This window comes from Rhineura floridana, chromosome 2 (assembly GCF_030035675.1).
Source record: "Rhineura floridana isolate rRhiFlo1 chromosome 2, rRhiFlo1.hap2, whole genome shotgun sequence".
NCBI classification, from domain to species: domain Eukaryota; kingdom Metazoa; phylum Chordata; class Lepidosauria; order Squamata; family Rhineuridae; genus Rhineura; species Rhineura floridana.
This window is the reverse complement of record NC_084481.1, coordinates 191,600,209-191,619,229: the sequence shown is the minus strand read 5'-3', so window position 1 is coordinate 191,619,229 and position 19,021 is coordinate 191,600,209.

The window sequence follows — 19,021 nt, the reverse complement described above, 5'->3', positions numbered from 1 at the left end:
ATGACAATGATTGTACGTTATGTTGATGTAATCAAACCATCAGATAATGAGATGTCTGAGCCTGAGGTTATCATAAGAGAACATTTCTTGGGATTTGTTAAGGAGGCTACAGGTGTCTTTATGACAGAAACTTTTCTTGGACAGCTTGAGCAAATGGGATTACCAATTGAGAACCTGTGTGGTCAGAGTTATGATAATGGGAGTAACATGAAAGGCAAAGAAAATGGTGTACAAAAGAGAGTCCTGGACATAAACCCATGTGCCTTTTTTGTGCCCTGCAATGCAGACTCTTTAAACTTGGTAGTCAACGATGCCACTAAGTGTTGTCTTAAAGCAACTAGTTTCTTCAGTTTGGTTCAACAGATCTATAATTTCTCTGCATCGACTTAGGGTTGGCAAATTCTAACTAGCCATGTATCAGACTTAGGCATAACTGTTAAGCCATTGAGCGAAACAAGATGGGAGAGTCGGATCGATGCTTTGAAACCACTGAGATATCATCTTGGTAGTATATATGATGCTTTAATAGAGATCTTTGATGACACAAATCTAAAAGTTTATCTGGAAATGCTTCCCGAATTGAAGCTAAGGCCTTTGCTGATGCAATTTGTAAGTTCAAGTTTGTGGTATCCCTTGTTACATGGTACAACATCCTTTTTGAAGTCAATCTTACAAGCAAGCTACTACAAAATAAGGAAGCTGATTTAAATTCAGCTACAAGCCAATTGCAAGTGACCAAGAATTACCTTGTGGGCTACAGGTGTGATGAGGGTTTTCAACAAGTTTTGATAGATGCTTCTGAGATTGCAAAGGAGCTAGAAATACTACCAAACTTTGAGACAGAACAGGTTAGAAAAAGGAGAAAGAAACGGCAGTTTGAGTATGAGGCCCAAGAAGAGGCACTGCAAAATCCAAAGCAGAAATTCAAAGTAGGTTTCTACTATACTGTCTTAGACATGGCCATACAATCTGTTGAAGAGAGATTCCAACAGCTACAACAATATAATTCCCTATTTGGCTTCCTGTATGATATATACAGTATCAACAAAAAATCTACTGAAGATGTATTTAAGGCCTGCAAGAATTTGGAAAAATCATTGATGCACAATGGAAACAAAGATATTGATGCTGAAGATCCGTGCTGTGAACTTATAGCAATAGCTTGAAGACTTCCAAAGTCTATGCCGCCACAAGGAGTACTTCTCTTCATACTACAACAAAAACTCCTGGATAATGTGCCTAATGTTTCTGTTGCTCTAAGGATCCTTCTCACATTTCCAGTGTCAGTGGCAAGTGGTGAACACAGTTTCCCAAAGCTCAAACTTATAAAAACTTACATATGCTCAACAATGTTGCAAAAGAGACTAGTTGGCTTGGCAACTATATCAATTGAACATGCCCAAGCATCAGCACTTGACCTGAAGGAATTGGTGACAAAATTTGCAAAGGAAAAGGCCTGCAAAGTGACATTTTGATGTGCCTGAAATTGAAACTTTTAAAAGACTTAAATTTTAACATCACAATTCACAAGATTATTCAAAATTATTTGTGTGCTAAAACATTTTCTTTTGTATTTGAGAAAGATAATCAACGATTGTTGTATTACTTATTATTGCAATTTAAAATAAATTTAGCAGTTTCAAGTTTTGTGCTTTTCATTTTTTCCACAAGACACCTGTTTTTGAAAACTGAAGTTAGCAATTTTTTTTGAGGGGTGCAAGTAGTTAGCCTTGCCTAGGGCGCAAAATAGCCTGGCACCGGCACAGCCTGCATATATATATATATATACCCAGGGTTTCATTACTGTCTGATGAGGACCAGTGACTGAGTTAGTCTGAGGGGCTGCCCCGAAGAAAGTTCTTGCCAGACAGAAGTGACACAAGTGGGACTATAACACTGACTAAATTGTCCCACAACCAGGAGCACAATGCCAAGGAGCTTTGGGGCACAGAGGCAGGGTGGCCCCAGTAGCTGGACTGGGTTGTGGAACTAATTGCCTGGGGTAGAAGTTTAGGGAGATTGGCCTGAAGGGAGAGTAGTGAAATCAGAATTATTTATACGTTTAAAACTGTTTTGAAATTGTGCTCAGGTATGAAAGTGTTACTAGAACGTTAGTAGGTGTGGATGAGGAATGACTGACAGGTGGGAGGAGGTATGTGAGTGAGAATTCCATGGGGAGTTTTGAAGAGAAAAGTCATGGGGCTTGACAGAATTAAATAGGATTAGGGATCAAGAAGAGAACATCTAGTTAGAAGGGCTGGGGTTTGGGTGGGAGGATTTCATTGGGATTAGTGGGGTAGGATAGGGACAATAACTTATTGAAGTTCTATCACATTTAACACCTTGTATATAATAAAATTTATTTGTTTGATTCAAAATCCCATGTGTCAGCTTGAACAAGAATGCTACCATACAAAAGTCCTATTCTGTACCTATACCAGTTTTACAGACAGATTACATCAGTGGTCACCTTTTGGGGAAAAGGTGGTGGGGCTGAAGCCTGTGGTTCAGAGAGCATATTTGACCCAAACTGAGGTGGACTTCCTGGGGATTTCCTGATCCAGGCATTTGGGAATCAGGAGGTGGTAATCCCAGAGACATAGGAGTGTCACAGAGAGACTTAAAGGCTGGTGACAGCAACAGTGTCTTTGGAGTCAGCAAGCACCTGTAAGGTCCCAAAATAAGCAACAGAATTCCCTTTTGTAAATAATATCCCTTTAATAAACTTACAAACATAGTTTAACACTTATACTGTCTCTTAGTGGGGGTCCCATGCCTAAAGCCTTCCATACACACTACTAGGAGGGCTTAACAATTATTCTGTGTGAATTGGTGACAATGAAGAGTTAAGGAGGCCTGTTTCTATATGAAGTGAGGCTGAGAGACGAGAGGAATCCTAACAAGGGTTTGCATAAAAGAACAAAACACCATAAATAAAATAACAAAAATTAAAACAAAAACCTTACGATCAAAAGGAGAAGACTTAAAACCTTAATAATATATTTAAAACCCTTACAACCATGTGGGAGAAGAATGTTTTCACTGTATGGCTGCCTAAATGCCATCACAGATTGAGTTAGTATCACTTCCTTTGCAATAAAATTCCATAACTGTAGTGCTGCCAAAGTAAAGGCCCTGTCTTGTTTTGCCCATTAATAAAATATCTTTTGGTGGTGGGACATATATCCCACCCTCCAAATAACAAGAAAATCATCAACAATTCTCAAATATTAAGGGGACTACATTATTCTCTCAAAAATTGTACAGATGAGCTCTGAAAACACTATAAATGTTATTTTGGTATCTGTTTTTCACTAAGACAGTGTCTGGCATCTAGGACTCCATATTCAAAATCTGGGAATGGCAAGGGCAGAAAACTGACTGGGGCCAGGTGGAAGGGAAAAGGAGGTGCCTGGGCAAGAAGGGGATGGAAGTGCTTCTTTCTTCAACCTCTCCCCCATCCTCCTGCTGTCACTTGGCTCACATAGAGCTTGTGCTCACAGTGTCACATTGCTTCTCTTGGAAACTAGATCTGTGACAAGACAGAGAAAAATAAATTACACCAGCCAGTGGTGCACTTATTGGGACTCTATCTCTAGATCATAACATGTATGTATTACTTCACATGGTCTTATAGGAGTTCCCTCTTGAGATGGTAATGTCTATTACTTCACTTACTTCAAAATGTGGTAAGCTACCCCTGTTGATTTGGGGAGCCTCCTGCTCATTTCTGTTCAATACAGCCCTAGACATCTACCCTAAATCCTACCAGCTATGCTTGTCTCTCTTCATAAGCAGAGTGCTACTGATGCAGACCAAGGGTCCATCTAATCCAGCACTGAATATGTAAAAGAGGCCACCCAGATGCTTCTGGGAAGCTTACAGAGCATAAAGGCAGCACTGTCCATGGCTTGTGTCCAGCTATCCTGCATCTAATCTTGGGGGTCCAATTTAGTTATCATGGTTAATAATGGTTGGAGCTATCTTCAACACATTTGTCTAATCCTTTCCCCCTGCTGTAATGCCACATTGCTGGTAACTCCATCTTCAGAGCTTGGGATGTTCCTTTTAGATAGTTTTATAACTGTTATGTTCGGTTTATTTATTTTGTTATGTACATTGTTGAGATTTATTGTTTAGTCATGTTTATTTAAAATGTACTTTTCCTTTTAATTGTATTTAATATGAATTGTATATTATATATTGTATTTGTTTTTTATGTTGTAAACTGCCCAGAGAGCTTCAGCTATGGGGCGGTATAGAAATTTAATAAATAAATAAATAACGGGTATCTATAAATCTAGGTTTTTATGGGTCCTGGAGAAGAGACAATCACTGTATTCCCCCCTGCCCCCTAAGCCCAAAGAAAGAGCCTCATAACCCCTAAACTCCAGAGATGATCTGCACTGCCTTCATTTCAAAATTTAACTCTGCAGATCAGTCTCAAAGTACAAGCGATTTTGCAGTGATGAAAGCAGAACAAATTTCTTGCTGAAGCTGTTGTATTCAAAGTTTGCTTCTTGGAACAAAAAAATAAAAAGTGATGTGCAAGATAATCACAAAATTCATGTGAAGACAGCTAGAGGAAGTTACTGATTGAAAATATAGAGCTGACTCTGTAGAAAAACCTTCACAAGGTTGTGCAGTGCATCATGTCAGTGCTTAGCAATAGCTATTGGAGCATATGTTCTTCACAATGGATACTTGGACAAGTGAAAGAAATTGTCTTCACACTGACGTAGTAAAGGCAAATAACTAGTGCAAATATATTTTGGCATGTTTTATAGTGACATTAATCGACTAAATAAGCCAGAAACCAGGGTTATTTAAGGCATCTTCATCAAACAGTATGCATTTAAGTTTAAAAAATTTAAATTATGCATATAGTGTGTGTGAAATTGTGTAACCAGGCACCTGTGGATGCAGCTATTAAAGACTAGAGAGAGGGTTTAAATCTTCTCTGCCACTTTAGAGGGGGAGGGCACGGTGCCCACCTGTGTGGAGGACAGGAAGATGGAAGAAATGGATGTGGGGTGGCGAGAGAAAGCTGGGGGGGGGAAGGAAGAGATGTATAGCCAGACCCACAGCCAGCCTAAAGGTTCAGGGTGGGCCCAAAAAATGTAGCAGGAAGAATCTGTAATTTTATAAAATTGTAAAAAAAAATAGGGAGTCAGAAATTTTTTAGGGGGGTGCAGGGCCTTCCTGGCCATAGGCCTATGTATAACTCAAGATATTTCTTCCTCTTCCCTGCATCCACCATATTGTCTTTCCTCTTCATTTGGAACTCACATCGCTCTCACCTGACTTCAGAAAGGGAGAGCATTTCCTATACATTTTATACAAGGATCTCATCTCTATACTTAGCCATTCATTTTTCTGGAGGAATCTATTCTACAATCACAAAGAAATATGTACTCAGAGCAGGTTTTTCTATCTAAATGAATAAGGAAATCTTAAAGTACATGTTATTATTTATTAATTTCATTTATACCCCACCTTTCTTTTTTCATGAAACACAAGTTGGCTTACATATGGTTCCAAGGTGGTCTCCCATCCAGGCACGGACCAGACCTGACCCTGCTTAGGTTCAGCAGGGAGCTGGCCTTATGTGCCTTCAGACCATAGCCTGTTAGAGAATTATATTTGTGCATCAGAGCTTCAGCACTTCTAAGAAATCCTAGATTGATGTGGTTATTTAGGGACATTTATCCTGGAATAGTTATTAGTTGTCCCATATTGCAGAAGTAGACCATAATTATCCCCCTAGAATATTGTCACTTCTAGCAAATTACCTATGGCCACCACTAGACATAAGTTTGAAAAATAAAGATAACAGTTACCTCTTGGTGTATTGACAAAGGTAAACAATAAAAGCTGTGAAGAAGATCTTAAAGATTTGCTATGCCTCCTTTCCCATCTGCCAAAATAATTATAACACTTTTTAAATTCAATATTAGAGTTTTAAAAAATCTTACAAAACAGCCAATTGCAGCACCGATTTAAGCTATGATAGTATCTAGCAGTTCCAGAATAAAGATGAAGCAAGTACCTAACCTAATAAATAACTAAACTATTGTGCAGCTTTTATACTTTTGTAGAGCTATTGGTTGCTTTTTTATTTCCTGTCATAAATAGCTAACTTAAAAATTGTGGGTGCTGGCTGTTAAGATAAAGGTTAGCTACTGTTAACATTTCCTGTAGATGAGAAGCTGAGGGCTACTGTTATTTATCTTAAGCTAATATTTAATGATAAAAATGCATGATGACATGCTATCAAACAGTCTCTTAATTCTTTGGCTTCTGTATTTCCTGCAAAATATAGGTCACAGTCCTCAGTTGTCACCATTTCTTCAATTTCAAAAAGTGTTATTTTCTTTTGCTACATCCACATCTTTTGCTACATCCAAAATTAATTTCCATATCACAATTGGAAGAGCAGAGACAAGACACAGCTTGAAATGACTAGGTGCAAACTGTACTCAGACCTCTTAAGCAGAGAACAGCGATTGGGAACCTGTGGCCCTCCAGCCATTGTTGGACTCTAGTTCCTATCAGCTCCAGCAAACACGGACAATGATCAGGGATAGTGGGAGGTGTAGTCCAATAATGTCTGCAGGGCCACAGGTTCCCAATCGCTGTTCTATAGCCTTGGAAAGATAAGAGAACATCTGCCTTTTCTTCATAGTAAGAGAGCTAATGTCTGAATGTCAGATGAGTTATTGTACAACATACTATACTTGCAGCAATAGCAATATGCTCAGACAGGAAGTTAGACAGAGTGCACTAGTCAGCCGTCCTATAGGACACTTGGAGCTCTGAAGGTTGTTTTCATTCACAATATGTATGACTGCAGTCCTAAACACACTGACATGGGATTAAGTCCCATTCAGCACAGTAGCCTTGCATGGGCTTGCTTAATTTCTTCAAAGGCAACAGAAAAGCAGCATGGTGTAATGACCCTACTATATCTATCAAACAGAAGATCTGCCTTCTCTCAGGGGCAAAATTGGATTCATCAATCAGCTCGAAGTGTTCCCATTTATCCACACGGCTTTGAAAAGGATCCAGGAACAAAGGCTGTCCATGTATCCAAGATCCTAATTCTTTGTTTACCAGAACCCTCTAATTTATAGATCTTGAAATTCTGCAATTATTTTAAACAAACATATCAGCAACTGATTAAATGTTCCTATAGTTGTAGAATATGAAGATCACAACACAGGCCCTAACACCTCAATTAAATGCACATTGTTCAAGATAGGAAGAAACAGTAAATATTACTGCAGAAAATGCTATAATGGAAGTGAGCAAGATAGGGAGAAGCCTACCAACTCAGAAGCAAAACAACCTTTGTTTATTTCTGCTTGATTTGGCTTCAACATTCACATTAGAAGTGATGGCTACTCCTACCCTAAAGTAATTTGAGAGTTACTTTAATGGGTAATTTTAGTGTGCCAACAATGCACACCTTTTGAGAAGGGAGTCACTGGCTGATCTCTCATATGCTGGGCGTTCCCAGAGATTAAATTCCAAGGAAAGCGCAATTAAAATACTCAAAAAAGTCCAGGTGTGTAATGAGGCAAGTTAAACCTGCTGTGCCACTAAACCTTCTTGACTGGCATCTAATCCAGTGATGGCAACAGCAGTCTACTCCTCAACCTTTCTTGGCTTTATATATAAAGATACTGTATCTTTTCCCCCATGGCAAGAAAAGGGCAGGAACCAGTTTGAGCAGAAACACAGCAGGAAGTGGTAAATTTAGACTGTTCTCTCTTGTTCCCAGCCAGTCGTCCATTTCTGATTTCATCTTCTCATGGCTACTTTTTTTTTTAATGAGAAAAAAAAAAGACAAAGAATCACAATTGCCTGTCAATGTAGCTTGGCCCTAACTCAAGCCCTTTTCTGACAGTGGCTTTTCATATTTCTGGAGGAAGTTTTCTTCACTGTGAGCATGTTTCCAAACAGGTGCAGGCCAGCACAGTGACCCTTTCAAGGTAGGAAAGATAAATGTGTAAAAGAAACTTGATAACCTTCCCCACATTTTGTAATAACAGCATTACAAAAAGGGTTCTCTGTGTACATAAGGGCGTGTGCTCACCATGTTTCATCACTCTTTTCTAAAGTCAGGAGATGGGTGTTCACTGAAATGCGGCTGTAACCCATTCTACTCAAAAACAATGAAAAGCCTTTTGGCACTTTAAAGACTACCAGTTTTATTATGGCACAAGTTTTCATGAACTCCAGCCCACAGTTAGTGTTTAAGGTGCCAAGAGACTTTTTGTTGTTTTTGCTGCAACAGATTAACATGGCTACTTCTATGAAAACCATTCCTTTTCACTGGGAAGCAGTCTTCTTATTTCATTTTTTTAAAGCCTCACAAGACTTGTAATTGTGTGTGGTAGTGCAGCTTTCCTGACACAGCCCTAACTTAGATTTAAATCTCATTTCTCCAAATGGAGCCTGTAGCTGAGTTCAATCTAGAGTGAGTATGTGTTGCTATGCATTTAAATGTATTTTCAGGCCATCACCCATGGTTTATATTCTGTGCTTCCCTAGATAGACCTATGAATGCTGTGTCACCAGAAAATCAAGTGGACTGTAGGATTATTTCTAAGTAGTACCATGTCTGATGTTCCTCCCAAGAGATCAGAATTTGGAAGCATGAGCACAGAGACAATGAGGAATCCAAATAAGAGGCAGAACGGTGCCGTGTTTGCAGCCTCAATTAAACATAATATATATTAAAGAAGGATGTGGGGTTGCACTTCCATAGACAACACTACCAAAGACATCTTACATGATACAAAGCCAAAAGTTAAGCTAATTTCCACACAGCTATGTGTGGTAAATCCACAAACTGAGTTTTAAGAGCCAGCAAAGGAAGTGCTACTTGAAGAAAAACTGTCTGGATCTTGCACACACCTGACTAATAATTGCACAGTTATTTGTCTGGAAAGATAGTCAATCAAGGACAGGTAAACTCCAGGGTCAGGCAGGAAACAGATATGCTGCTTACGCATTGTGCTCCACTGACACAGCAGCAAGGAACAGAACATGCAATAAAACTTACCTACCCTAGGAAAGTGGCTTTGTACTACTAGGATAAAGTATCTTTACACATAGGACTAGTCACAGTTATAAATTATAGTGTCATTGGACAAAGGAAATAATAATGTACTGCTGCTTTTTAAAACTGCAGAGAAGCACTGGAAAGAATGGGGGAGGAGTAAAGGGGAGAAACATAGCAAGGGTTCAGCATTTATTTATTTATTTATTTTATACCCCACCTTTCTTTTCATGAAACCCAAGGCGGCTTACATATGGTTCCCAGGCGGTCTCCCATCCACATACTGACCAGACCTGACGCTGCTTAGCTTCACCAGGGAGCTGGTCTTATGTGGCTTCAGACCATGAAAATGATATACAGTAGTAAGGTTGAGTTATTTATTTATTTATTTATTTATTTATTTATTTATTTTATTTGTTTCATTTTTAGACCGCCCATAGCTAGTAGCTCTCTGGGCGGTGTACAAAACAGATTAAAAATACAATATTATAATAAAATCAATCACATATATCAACAACAATATTAAAATAAAACGTAGACATAAACATTAACATTAAAACATTAAAAAGCCTGGGAGTACAGCCAGGTCTTAACCTGGCGCCTAAAAGAAAGCACCGTAGGCGCCAGGCGTATCTCTTCAGGTAAGCTGTTCCACAATTCGGGGGCCACTACAGAAAAGGCCCTAGATCTGGTAACAATCCTCCGGGCATCCTGGTGAGATGGTACCCGGAGGAGGGCCTTAGATACTGAACAAAGTGAACGGGTAGGTTCATAGCGGGAGAGGCGTTCCACAAGGTACTGTGGTCCCACACCGTGTAAGGCTTTATAGGTCAAAACCAGCACCTTGAATCTGGCTCGGAAACAAATAGGTAGCCAGTGCAAACGGGCCAGGACAGGTGTTATATGCGCAGACCGGTGGGTCCTCATCAATAGCCTGGCTATTGAGTTCAACAATATCTCTTCCTCATGGGTAACAACTACACATGGACATGCATGTTGATGAATGAATGCACATACATTCTGACATACATACATACACTCAAGGTGTGTGGCCACATACAAACATGTATTCAGCTATAGTGGTGCAGATGTCCATGTATACAATACGTATACTCGTCACACACAGACAGAATATGGTAAAAGTAAAATATAGATGTTAGCACACTAATAGCAGTGCACAACTCCTCCACAGATGATAGTTAGCATGAAATCACATGTAGATTGCCACATCTGAGGATGTTACCCACTAAGTTCACACATTTTGGGAAACAGCATCAACAGGCATCTGGTTCCACCTTTGCTACTAATTCAGACCGTGTTGCCTTACATTCTGTAACTTATGAAAGGTCCACCCGTCTAAACAGTGTTATAAAAGGCAGCTATGTTATATGTGTTCCACATATAATAGCAGCAACAGCAATTAATAAGCAAATGGGGGGGGGAGAAAGAAAATACCCCAAAAAACGTTTTATAGGCATGGAGTCCTATAACACTATACAATAGTTGGTACCGCATTAACACGTGAACAGATGCATGTGTATCACACAAGCACGATAAGCCTAACCTCAAAACACAAAAGGGGTCTGTCTACTTGTAGCTTCTCCCCTCTTTCCGAATGATTTTTTTTCCTATTTAAAGAGGAAGCAACAGTCAAGAAATTCCACCCAGACACTCTATTTGTCCTGCTCCTCTCCCAGCATGAATTCCTGTTCCAGGTTCAGGGCCAGGTGGGCTCACCTGTTCAGACCTGAGCAAAGAACACCACCAACCCCTAAACTGCACTCCCATACATCTGCCAATCCCGGCTCTGTTGCTGGGGTTTGGCTGGCTAACTGACGTTACTCTGGAGACGGCAGAACGTTAAGCACTCACAAAGACGTTGACGTCAGTGCGTAGTAACCACAGAAACGAGCTCTGCAACGTCATCACCCCTCCCTTCCCTTTCAAAAATCACTAGCCACGCAGACTGCAACGTCACCCGCTGGGAGGAGGGAAAGAAGGAGGCCCCAGTTGTCATAGCAGCACCAGGAGGTGGGGCTTGGTCGCCAAAACAGCAGGGAAGGTAGGGCTGGGTAGTCATGGCAGCAGGAAGGTCTGTTTGTTTTGGGGTGGAGCTGTAATTAGAAAGCTTTGGCTTAGGGTGACGAGGGCACTCGAGGTGCTGAAGGCCCTACACCGAGTGGGAAGCTGGTTTGTTTTGACTTCTGAACTCCCAGGCTGGGTGTTTCGAATTGACGTCTCAGGAGGAGCAACTGACGGAGAGGCGGAGGGAGCTGAAACCGGAATTCTCTCTTCATTGTCGGGCAGGTGTGGCGCTCGAAAAAAGAGTGGATGATACCTGCAATTCGCATGCCTGTTGTACAGTAAACATTTGTGGGGTGAGGCAAAGCAGGCCTGCTGTGTTTCTCCTCTCTGCTGCAAGCGGCAAAACGTGAAGAAACACACTCGCATTGTCTGACACACACGCAAAAGGGAAACCCAAGTCTGACGCATAGATCAACAACCCCCACCCCCAAGGGGAATTGACTAAACTTTTTTTCTGTTATTTCTTGCATAACAAAGCAGTGGTATCTGCATCCAAAACACTTCAGAGCTTTCTTTTTTAATCCAAAAATATACCAAATTGTATCTACAAATAAGAAATAAATAAAGCTGGTTTGAGCATGTTGTCTAACTGACAAACGAACTTGTAGTCATGCTGATTTTATAATTTAGTTCCAGAAGTTGTTGGGACTCCCAAATTCCATCAGCCCTAGCCAGCATAGCCAGTGGTCAGGTATGATGGGATTTATTTATTTACCACCTTTCTTCCAAGGAGTTCAAGGTGGTGTGCAAACATGGTTCTCTCCCTCCTGATTTTATCCTAACAACAACCCTGTGAGGTAGGTTAGGCTGAGAGACAGTGACTGGCTGGAGGTCACCCAGTGAGCTTTATGGCTGAGCGAGGATTTGAACCATGGTCTCCAGGTCCGTTCTGACACTCTAACCAAATACACCCTGGCTACTTCTGTATTATCCCACATGTCTGTGAATTAAGACAGGTGACATGCAAATAGTCTCAGTATAATTCTGAATTGGGCCAGCCATTTCAAGTAATATTAAAGAAGCTGATGGCAGTGGAGAAATACTTTCCAAGTGTTCTTTATAGTCTTGCTTTTTTGTGTGTGCATACATGTTTCCTTTCTGAGATATGTCTGTGTTCTCACACTGTTATTTTGGAATTGTAGTATGGAAAAGCATGAACAAGGTTTCTTTGCTTTTAACAATTAATAAATTGCTTTAAAGTTGAAAATTCCTGATTAAATTGATTGTTCTGAAGCATAGATCACATTCCCATTTCAAAGTCAGTTTCAGCAGTCAATCAGTTTCATAGAGAATAAGAAATTAAAGCAATTAACTTTTGAGCATGTGTCAATGGCAGCAGCCCAGAGTGTATATTGAGTTATAAAGCACAATTAAAACTTTGTAAGCATATATTACAAAGTATTCTTTGTTACTTCACTGTATTGTTATAGCTGAGTTACCTATTCTGCTGCTTGCCTGTGTGAGAAAAAAGCATACATTTTACTAAGCAGTTAAAGTTAGATCTGTGAAAAGTTATCTCCCCACCCATCTTATATATAGAATATTTGGGTTATCTAATGTGCAAAGCACAGTGTGTGTGTTGCAGTTATATCTTGTTGTAACCCCACTATAACTCTGTTAGCTTTAACAGTCCAGTACTTAAAATTAGGATAATATTGGAATTGGAGACTTGTTTTAAATAAGCTCCCACCATAATAAGTATGCAGAAAAACTTTCAAAATTAGACCCCGGGGGGGGGGGAAGGTGGCAAAGAATGTATTATTTCCACAATATCCTCTTTTTAATCCAGACTTTTGATATTTGAAGAGCTGACATGTGGTGATATTTGAACTGGAGTGCTAAACATGCTAGTCTGATTAGGGAAGACCCACCTACAAATAGTTCCTAGGAATCTCAGGATGACCTTATCAAGTGCAGAGATATTTATGACAAGTCTCAATGTTTTATTGACTTGATAAACCAGGGAGTAAATAATGTCTGTTGGGAAGGGAGAGAAGTTGTGGGTTTTGAGGTACAGGCATCTGGGCCCTGGCCCAATTTTGATAATTCTCTGCATCATAGCCCTACTTAAACTGTCAAGTACCAACACATTTTTCCAGGTTGCTGTTCTGATAGCTGTTTTAAATTTTTCTTCACCTCGGTTTGATTTGGCTGCTAAAGGACTGCAGGGTTAGTTCAGACATGTCCTTGCGCCACACCTACCTGCTAATTAGCACACCTTACTTATCGGGATTCCCTCACCCTGAACTTCTGGATGGGAATTAACAGCAACTTCGTATAGCAAACTAGGAACTCCCTTTTATCATAATGAATATGTAACAAAACTAAACAATAGTCTGTAAGATGCATGGCCTCAGGACAGTGACATGGAAGGTTAGGCAGCAATTCTGAAATAGTAATAACTTGTAAAATGGAGGACATGATTGTTGACATGGGGAATTGTGATATGTAGCACACTAACTTGGGAGTAAACTCCACTGAACTTAAAGGCACTTAATTCTAAGTACATAAGTGTAGGATCAGGCTGCACATATGATCAAATGCATCTCTGAACATTTGATGTTAGTATCACTCTTTCTGACACAAAAGTCCACAAATTACTGATCAACCTTGTCACAGCTGATCTAGGACAAGCCTGGGCTGTACTCAGTCCACACCATAGTTTAATTTACTGTGCCTTTCTCCTTCCTCCATCTGTAATGCAAACATTTTTTTTAATAGGTTGCCAACTATATTGCAGGTACAATACTCTGGGTGTAGTTTCAGTCCAAGAGTGCAGGTGTACAATTGTGCATTCTGAGCAAAATTAGAGAGCAGAGGTTGTCTCCAACCTTAGTAAAGGGAATCACCTACTAAATGTTCCATAATATAAGGCATCTGGCTGAATATGTTACACGAAATAGCCAGGTTGTTATTTTTGAACCCATAGTTTGCCCCATCCCAGAATTTTGGGCAAAGTAGTAAAACATAAAAACAGAAACCATTAACAGAATAAGTTGGGCTACAGATAGCTGGATAAAATGTCCATCTCCAGACCCCACCCAAATTCTACCTTCTGTTATGTTGATAGTATGATATACTATCACACCACCTTCTGCTCCTTATTTATCACCTGGTAGAGCCCTTTCATCTCTCCCAACTGAGGTTGCCAACTGTTTTTAATTGTTCCATGCTATTGTGTTTTTTGTGTATAATCTTTGCTTTCTACCAGTATCTCATCTCCATACCACAGCAAGATTTCTTATACATGACATTTAGATACCAATGTAATCAAATATAAACACAATTTAACAAAAGTGAACAAGAAAACAGCATATCTCCAGATACATGTCCAAAAGAAGATTCATGATATTGTCTAGGTAACAAGAAAATGGTCCATTTTAGTTCCCCGCTTAAAAATTGTAGCAACTATACATTTTTCCAAATCCGTGAGGCTTCCATGGATGGGCGATGAGTAAATGAGTCTACAGAAGTATGTTCAATAAATGAGTGCCAAACTAAATAAAAAACGTCCGTTGTTTCTTTTCCCAGTCTTCAGTTCATGTGTGAGTTTTTCCATTATAGCGATATTCTAGAGGGAATTACAGTATACCACTGTTCAGTTGAGAGAGTTTTTGCTGTTTTCCATTGTGATGCGATTGTCAACTTTGATGCCAAGGTCATGTAAATGATTAGTTCTTTGGAGAGTAGTTTCGTATGTGCCTCTTCAAAAATATTTAGTAACAATAATTTTGGGGAAATGCAAAGTGCTCTTGAGATATTGTTAACATTTAATTAGAAGTCAAAGACCAAAAGTCTTGTATTCTTTCACATTCCTACCATAAATTAAAGTAGGTACCCCTTTTCTCACAGCCTCGCCAGCATAATGGAGAGGCCGTTGAAAACATGCGTGAAATTTGGACAGGTGCATGGTATCAACGATGTACCAATTTTAGGGATTGCTCTTTTACATAACTAGAGACAGATTTAAATGGACATTCCTCCCACAACCTGTTCCAGTCTCTAGGTTGTATTTCAGACCCAAGATCTAATTCCCATTGATCTTTTAACGAAAAAGTAGTTCTTAAGGAAGCATTAAGCAGAGCTTGGAAAAGTTACTTTTTTGAACTACAATGCCCATCAGCCCAGTGGTCATGCTGGCTGGGGCTGATGGGAGTTGTAATTCAAAAAAGTAACTTTTCCAAGCTCTGGCATTTATAGAATATATTTTAGAGACTAGGCCTTTATCTCCCTTACGCATGTCTTGAAGTAACTGTTCAAACTGTGTAATGGGGCTTGTTGCTTGTTGTTTGACGTAATTCAATGAAATATAGCTATGTACTTGTGCAAGCGTTAGCCAGTTCAATTTTATATCTTGTAATTTAAGTTTTAATTGTTCAATTGAGAGCAGGATAGACTTTACATAAAAGTCACCCAGTTTATATAGTCCTTTGTCACTCCACTCCTTCAGTTGTGATTCTCTGTCAGGAGTGTGGAATTTTGAGTGAAAAGCAATGGGTATTAAGGGTGAGATTATAAGGGTTAATTTGTGTTGCCATAATTTCCATGACATAAACATGCATTTGGTGAAAGGGTTAATCATGTTAACAATTTGAGGTTTGATAGATTAAAAAGATTTTCAAATATATGTCTGAAGCAATGTTAGTTTCCATTGCTAACCCAATGTTTCTCATCTATGTTTCTAATTAAGTACACCATTTGGCAGATCTGGAAGGCATTAGTAGTATGATAAGTTTGGTATACCCCATCTGCCTAAATTTGTTTTCTGATATATTAGAGGTTTGGTTAATCTAGTTTTTTTCTGTTGGAAAATAAATTTGTTAACTGTTTGTTGTCAGGATTTCATTATTTCCCTGGGTATGGTGATAGGTAAAACTTGAAACAAAAATAAAAATCGAGGGAGTAACATCATTTGTGCCTAGCATTGAAAGATATCCAAGATTTTAAACTATTTTTGAGTTTTCTGATGATTGGGTTATAGTTTAAATAAAATATTTTATTTATATTTTGAGATAGGAAAACTCCCAGGTATTTAAATTACTTAGTGCAAACTGAAATTCCTAAAGCGGTCTTGATTTGTCTTTGTGTAAATTTACAAATAAAGATTCAGATTTAGTATAATTAATTGTGAAACCAGCCATTTCTTTATATATTTGGAGCAGGTTTTCCAGTCTACTTGATATTGGGTCAGATAAGAGGAGTGCTACATCGTCAGCAAATAGGCTAATATTGTGAGTGGTTCCGTTTATGTTATAACCTATAGGGATCCTCTCTCACCGTCTGTGCCAAAGTTTCCATGGTGAGAGCGAACAAAAGCGGCAAGAGAGGACATCCTTGTTTTGTACCTCTTTCAGTTTTTATATAGCCACTCAAACACGTTAACTCTAATGCTAGCCAAGCTCTGTTTATATAGATTTTGAATAATCTTAATAAAGGTATCACCAAACTCATAGTGTTGCAAAATCTGTAGTAAAAAGTCCCAATGTAGGGAATCAAATGATTTCAGAGCATCTAACTTAAAGATTGCTAGTGGTTTGTGGTACTTTTTGCTCTGCCAAATGATATTTAATAATCATGTGATTGGATCTGAGATTTGCCTACCTTTAATAAAACCCGCTTGATCTGGGTTAATAATAGTTAATAATAATAGTAACTGAGTCTATTGGCCAAAACTGTAGTGAAAATCTTTTGGTCTTGATTCAGTAGATTAATTGCTCTAAAATTATTCATATTGGAGAGATATTTTCCTAGTTTGGGGATTAGAATTATACGTGAGGATTGCCAAGATGATGGAATTTCCTTTCCTTCCCAAATAGCATTAAATAATTGTGTTAGGTGGGGTACCAAATGTGTGCTGATTTTTTTATAGAAATCTGTGGAAAAACCATCCAGTCCTGGGGCCTTGTTATTTTTAAGTTTTTTTATAGCATCTTTAATTTCATTCTCTGTGAACTTGTTATTTAACACAAACTGTTGGTCTCGATCTAGCTTGGTAAGTTTAAGATTCTGAATGAAAGATGATATGTTTGTTTCCTTGGGGTCTGGGGCTTGGTATAATTTTTGGTAGTAAGATTTAAATGTAGAGTGAAAAACATTAGTTTTGTAAGCAAGTTCTCCATTGCGTTGTTTAATATTCCAAATTCTGTTAGAGGAGAGTTTGTGTCGCAGTAGATTAGCTAAGAGTTTAGAATTTAGATTACCTTTTTCATCAAATTTTTATTTAAGCTAGATCATAGCTTTAGAGATCTTTGAAATTTCTAGAGCTTCTATTTTTTTCTTAGAGTCCAATTTAAGTCTAATTTTAGGTGAGCCTGATTGTTTATGTTGCATTTCTATCTCCTGTAGTTTGCCATAAAGATTGCTTTTTAGAATGTTTGTTTTTGTAATTTATTTTTCTCTGCAATACAGATCCCTGCATTAGTCTTCGTTGCGTCCCATATGATGTTACCTTGATTCCTTTTCCTATATTATGCGTAAAATAGTCTTTAATGGCAGTTTGAATGGACTCTGTGGTTAGCTGATTGGTGAGCAAAGAATTATCAAATTGCCAAAATGGTGTGATGCTTTCTTTATCTCCCATAGATAATATTGCCCATACTGGAGAATGATCACAGAGACCATAAACAAACCTATTTGGGATTTTTGCAATGTGGTTTGTAATGTGCTGGATATGATGAAATAATCTAGTCTATAATAGTGCCTATATCTACATGAATAATATGTATAATCCCTCTATGATTTATGTAATGTTCTCCAAGCATCTACTAGATTAAATTTGGTTAAGATACGTTGAAAATTAGAATTAAAGGATTGGGTATTTGTAAGTGCTGTGGTGATCAGAGATTTGTCCCATTTAGGATCTGCGGCCCAATTGAGGTCATCCCTGATTATTAACTCACCTTCTGCAAAGAAAAGAGGAAGAACGAAAGTGTAATTGTTTTTTATTGGGAGCATATAAAGATGCAAGAGTTAATTTTTGAATGCCCAAGCTGCCTTTAGCAAATAATAGATGTCCCTCTGTATCTTTGTAAGTTTACAAAGTAAAGTTTGTAAGTTGAATATGGTTAAAAGGCAAAGAACTTGCTATTAGTAGAGCTACCCCTCTACTATTAGAAGAGCCATGTGATGAGTATTGCTCTCTATAATAATTATGGGGCAAAAGTCTTGAAACATCTTTGCTAGAATGAATTTCTTGAATAAAAATGATATGAGGCTTATCCTTTAAAATGAAGTTTGAGACTCTTTGCCTCTTGACTAGATTGCCTAGACCTTTAACATTCAAAGTGTAAATCTTTAGATTACCTTCCATGACACGGAAAAGAAAAGTAGAAAAGTATTCCACCCCAAAGTTTTAGCCAGCGTATAATGTGTCCCAGGTTCTCAGCAATACTGATGTGTGATGTGCGAGACATGTATCAACGAGGAATAACGTGTTAAAACTGCAAACATTAAAGTTGATATAACCCATTTCTGGCAGGATCCCCTTCCAGTGGTGGGGCCCTGTAACACTACAAAGGATAACACACTCTTGATGTAAAACAGGGGAATAAAACCAAGAAATCAGTGTGTCTGTCTATTTTCTGTTCCCACCACTTGTAATATTAAACATTCCCCTGCCTTTAAAAAAAATATTTTGTTTTTGTTTTTATTATTATTATTATATAATAAATTCCTATAACAGCCCTAGTTTAGAGTTATAAGAAAATATTGAAAATTGCCCAAACCTTGCAAATACAATATTTTTTTTTAACCCAAAAGTTAGATTTAACCATTCATGTCACTTCCCTCTCTGGGAGAAGGAGTTAGAGCGTAGAGGTCGTTGGGTATCAATTGATTCTGACTGTTTAGTAAATCTAGGACGCTTTTTTC